The sequence below is a fragment of the Equus quagga genome, chromosome 10, assembly GCF_021613505.1.
Source record: "Equus quagga isolate Etosha38 chromosome 10, UCLA_HA_Equagga_1.0, whole genome shotgun sequence".
In the NCBI taxonomy this organism is placed as follows: Eukaryota; Metazoa; Chordata; class Mammalia; order Perissodactyla; family Equidae; genus Equus; species Equus quagga.
Window position 1 is genome coordinate 81,313,055 of NC_060276.1, and position 6,000 is coordinate 81,319,054.

Here is a 6,000-nt window from a genome sequence, read left to right on the forward strand (position 1 = left end):
ACAAAAATAAACTCAAAATGGATCAATGACTTGAAGATAAGTCCTGAAACTATAAAACTCCTGGAAGATAATATAGGTAGCACACTATCTGACATCAAACTAAAAAGGATCTTTTTGAATACCATGTCTTCTCAGACAAGGGAAACAAAAGAAAAATAAACAAGTGGGAGTTCATCAGACTAAAGAGCTTCTGCAAGGAAAAGAAACTAGAATCAAAACAAAGAGACAACCCACAAATTGGGAGAAAATATTTGCAAATCATATATCTGACAAGGGGTTAATCTCCATAATATATAAGGAACTCACACAACTTAACAATAAAAAAACAAAGAACCCGATAAAAAAATGGGCAGTGGATATGAGCAGACATTTTTCCAAAGGGAGATATACAGATGGCCAATAAACACATGAAAAGATGTTCAACATCAGTAATCATCAGGGAAATGCATTAAAACTACATTAAGATACCACCTTACACCTTACACCTTACAGCCGTTAAAATGGCTATAATCTCTAAGACTAAAAATAACAAACGTTGGAGAGGATGTGGAGAAAAGGGAACCCTCATGCACTGCTGGTGGGAATGCAAACTGGTGCAGCCACTATGGAAAACAGTATGGAGATTCCTCAAAAAACTAAAAATTGAACTACCATACGAGCCAGCTATCCCACTATTGGGTATCTACCCAAACAACTTGAAATCAACAATTCAAAGTAGCATATGCACCCCTATGTTCATAGCAGCTCTATTCACAATAGCTAAGACATGGAAACAATCCAAGTGCCCATCGACTGGTGATTGGATAAAGAAGATGTGGTATATATATATATATACAATGGAATACTACTCAGCCATAAAAAAGACAAATTCATCCCATTTGCAATAACGTGGAATGACCTGGAGGAAATTATGCTAAGTGAAATAAGCCAGACTGAGAAAGACAAACACCAGATGATTTCACTTGTATGTGGAATATGAACAAACACATGGACAAAGAAAACAGTTCAGTGGTTACCAGGGGAAGGGGGGGTGGGGGGTGGGCACAGGGTGTGAAGGGAAGCACTTATGTGGTGACAGACAAGAAATAATGTACAACTGAAATCTCACATCAATGTAAACTATTATGAACTCAGTTTAAAAAAAAGAAAAAAAAATTACATGGCTTTATCCTGAGTATAGCATAAGTTTCCTCAAGGTCAAAATGAAAGAAAGACAAGGTAGCTAGCTTCCAATAAAACAGAGTAGTGGAGACAGATGAGGGAGCCTTCTAAGAGTGCTTGAAAATTATATATCTTGATTTGGGCAATGATTGTCCAGATATATAAGTGATTGAATCATACACATATGAGTAGTGCATATTATTGCATGTAAAGTACTTTAATTCAAGACAATAAGAAAAACCCAGATACTTTTGCTTATGGAAAATAGGGAGGAAAAAACACCAGATTTATCCTCATAGCTGAGACAACCCAAAAATGTGTCAAACTGTGTGAAACATCAGTTTTCCAGTCACTATAGATCCAGAAATCCAGCAACGGAAACAAATGAGGCAAGCTCAAAGATTTCCCAGTTTGTTGCCTTCAGAGATTTTTCTGGGCTATGGTGCAGGCAAGGAGTATTGAAGAGCAGACTGATGGACTCCCTGTATTGAGAAGATGGAGCTGAGTGTCCAGATGATGCGGGGTCGGTGAGCCGAGGAGTCGAAAGAAAGATTTCTTAGACTCTCAAGATCTGGCAGGAGTGCTCTTTTATTTAGAGAGTAGAATAGCATGGGGATAGGACCCATGGGCAGTCAGAGCTTCTGCTGCCCCCAGTTGAGGGTTAGAGCTAAATTTAAGGCATAGGTATATGATTCATCTCTTTACAAGACAAAGGAAAGAACATGAAAAAAAAGTTAAAATGGTATCAGTGCAGGTGGGGTCTGGTCATTGGGTGATCCCATGACTTTTAGACAAGAATCAAATCGGATTAAGTAAAGGTTAGAAAGGTTAGACACCACCACCCTAAACCAGTTACATGAGATTGCCAGACAGCAACCAACTTAAGTTCTTGCCTTCCCCATTAAGAGCTTCTAGAGATAAGACCATTCCCCCTTCTTCCTGGCACAGAGAGGGAGGCATCTTCACAGATAGAGGTTTCCCTTAGAAATGTAAATGTTTCCCATCAAAGGGGCAAAACAAATTCCACTCCTTGGAGCTTGAATTTCATCTGTAGTTTTAAAACTAACCAGCCTAAAAATCCTCATCATAAGCCATTTTAAAATTAAGCAGCCTAAAAATCCTCATCACAGAGAGACCTAAGTGGCTAGAATTTTCAGGAGAGAGTACTAAAGAGGACAAACTTCACAGAGGTAAAATTCCAGATATCTACAGAGATTCCCCTTCAGCATTTAGCTGAGGGCTGATTAGAACATGCATGTGAGGAAAGTACCCAGGGCCTGGTAGAGAATCACTCGAAAGAACTAGAGCTAACAGTGTCTGGGGTGAATGCAGGGTTAGAAATAATGCTTGCTCCTACCAGCCACATTAGAAAACCTCAAAATTCATGGGGCATTGGGTAGAGTACACAGAAGGGTAGCTTTAGTACTAGGGAATAATTAGGCCTAGATTGAGCACTATTCCAGTCCTGTAACAAAACTTAAAAGCATAACCCAAAAGGATCAAACAGTTTACAGGTACCTTAACCATGTCCTAAAACTATGTCAAGAATATTTATATGAATACAGACATGTTCAGCACTGAACAAGGTAAAATCTACATTGTCTAGCTAGTATTCAATTAAACATTACAAAGAATGCAAAAAGCATAAAAATATAAACTATATTTAGAAGAAAATTCAAACAATTGGAATTGATTCAGGACTGGTAGAGATGTTAGAATTAGCAGGCATAGACATTTAAATAGACATTATAACTGCATTCCATATGTCCAAAAAGTTAAGTAGAGACATGGAGTATATGAAAATAACCCAAATAGACATTCTGGAGATGAAAACTAGAATTTGTGTGATGGGAAATATGATAGATGAAATTAATGGCAGATTAGACATTGGAGAAAAAAAGATTAATGTGCTTGATGGCATAAACTATACAAAATGAAACACAGGGAGAAATACGAATTCTGAAAAATGACCAGAGTATCAGTGAGCTATGGGACAACTTCAAGTGACTAATGGATGAATAATTGGAGTCTCTGAAAGAGGAGAGAGGGGAAGGAGACAGAAAAAAAATAAAGAAATAATGGTTGAAATTTTAAAAATTTGTTGAAAACTGTAAACCCATAGAGCCAAGAAAAAAATAAATTCAGAGCACAAGAAAAATGAAGAAACTACACCTATGCAAATTATGATCAAATTGCTTAAAACCAGTGAAAAAGAGAAAATCATAAAAGTACCCAGAGATAAAAGACATCCAATGTATAGAATAACAAAGAGAATGATTACATCAGATTGTTCCTTGGAAACAATGCAAGCAAGAAGAGAGTGGGAAAATGTCTTTAACATTCTGAAAGAAAAAAATATCTAGGTAAAATTCTATATCTGGCAAGAATATCCTTCAAAAGTGAAGATAAAATAAAGACATCTTTTAGACATACAAAAGCTGAAATAATTTATTATCAGCAGACTTGTACTACAAGAAATGTTAAACTACTTCATGCAGAAGGAAAATGATATCAGATGGAAATATGTATCTATAGAAAGGAATAGAGAAGGCCAGAAATTGTGTGATATTGTTATTTATAGTAAGAAGTATATATTTTGTCTTCATCCACTGTTCCTGGCTCCTAAAATCCTTATAATTTCCTATATAAGTGTCATAGGGGCATCTTTTGTTATAATATTTGGTCTTTTGTCTTCAGTTCTTGAAATAGCTTCAGAGCATAAAGGTGGAATCGATGTCTTTTGTTATTCATAACAAACCCCTTTCAACCACACCTGAGATTATGTTAAGAGGTGACTTTTGGAAAGCCCCTAAGGATGGGAGCTGGTTGCCAGGGGAACCGATCTTGATTAGAGGGCTGGAACTTTCAGTCCCACCCCCTCCCAATTTCTGAGGGTGGGAGAAGGGTTGGAACTTGAGTTCAATCACCAACGGCCAAAGATTTAATCATCATTCCTATATAATGAAGCCTCCATGAAAACCCAAATGGACCAGTTCAGAGAGCTTTCAGGTTGGTGAACACCTGGAGATGGAGGAGAGTGGTGGGCTTAGAGAGCATGAAAACTCTGTGCCCCTTCCCACATACTTTGCCCTATGCATCTCTTCCATGTGACTGTTGCCGAGTTGTATCTTTTTATAATAAGCCAGTAATCTAGTAAGTAAATTTTTTCCTGAGTTCTGTGAGCTGCTCCAGCAAATTAATCAAACCCATGGAGGGAGTCATGGAAACCTCCAATTTATAGTTCATAGGTTAGAAGTACAGGTGACAAATTGGATTTATGATTGGCATCTGAAGTTGGAGGGGGAAGTCTTGTGGGACTTAGTCCTTAACCTGTGGGATCTGACACTCTCTCTAGGTAGAGAGTGTCAGCATTGAGTTAAATCGTAGGACACCTGGCTGGTGCAGAATCTTTTGGTGTGGGAAACCACTTCCCCAAATACACATACATCTGGTGTCAGAAGGGAAGTAGTGTTGTAGTAGAGAATTGATAGTGTAGGAGACACACTGAAGTGTGTTTTTCCTCTAGAAATGGTAACAAAAAGGATAAATATATGAAAATATTTTTTCTTATTATTTAAATTTTTAAAAGAAAATTGACTGTTTAAACAAAAAGTAATAATGTATTGTGAGCTTTGTAACATATGTAAAAGTAAAATGTATACAACAAAGGAATAAAGACCAAGAGGGGAGAATAAGCAGACTATTTTAAGAATCTTGTGTTGTATACAAGGTGGTATAATATTACTTGAAAGTAGACTACAATAAGTTAAAGACAGTATGCCATAAGTCCAAGACTGACCACTAAAATACCAAAACAAAAAGTTATAAGTAATAAGCTGATAAAAGGGATAAAATGGAATCAGAAAAATACTTGACCAATGGAAAAGAAGGCAGAAAAAGAGGGGAAAAAATTACAGAGAACAGATAGGACAAATAGAAAATGAATAGAAAAATATTAGACTCAACCCAAACTGTATCGATAGTGACAAAATGTAACTGGTCTGAACACCCCAATTTAAAGTCATAGATTGGATAAAAATGCAAGACACAACTATGTTCTACCTATAAGAAATACACTTTAGTTTTAAAGTCACCAATAGCATAAAAATAAAAGGTTTGATAAAGAAAAATCATGATAGCTCTAGCAGAAAGAAACCTGGAGAAGCTGGATTTGTAAGAGATAAAATAGATTTTAGGACAAAGAATATTACCACGGAAAAAGAAGAATATTTAGTAATGATAAATTAGTCAATTAAATAAGAGGACATTATAATCATAAATGTTTATGTACCTAACAACAGAACATCAAAATACATGCAGCAAAATCTAACAGAACTGCTGTGTTAGGAAAAAGCCCAGTCTTCTTCCCGTTTCTCCTCTACTCCCACATTACCATCACACTCACAACATTACTAATACCAGATGAGTGTGGGGTTTTCTCACACCAAGCTATTCTGTGATATCAGCTGGACGTCCTACAATTTGACTCAATACAATTCAATTCTGACACTCTCTACCTGGAGATAACAGCAGATCCTACAGATTAAGGACTCAGTCCCACAAGACTGCTCCCACCCCACTTCAGATGCCAACTGCAAGTCAGAGTTGTCACCTGTGCTTCTGACCAATGGGCTATAAATCTGAGGTTCCCACAACCCCCTCTTAGGTTTTGATTAATTTGCTAGAGCAACTCACAGAACTCAGGGTTACTTACCTTTACCAGTTTACTAAAGGACATGATAAAGGATACAGATGAACAGCCAGATGAAGAGATACATAGGGCAAGGTCTGGGAGGGTCCTGAGCACAGGAGCTTCTGTCCCCATGGAGTTGGGGTGCA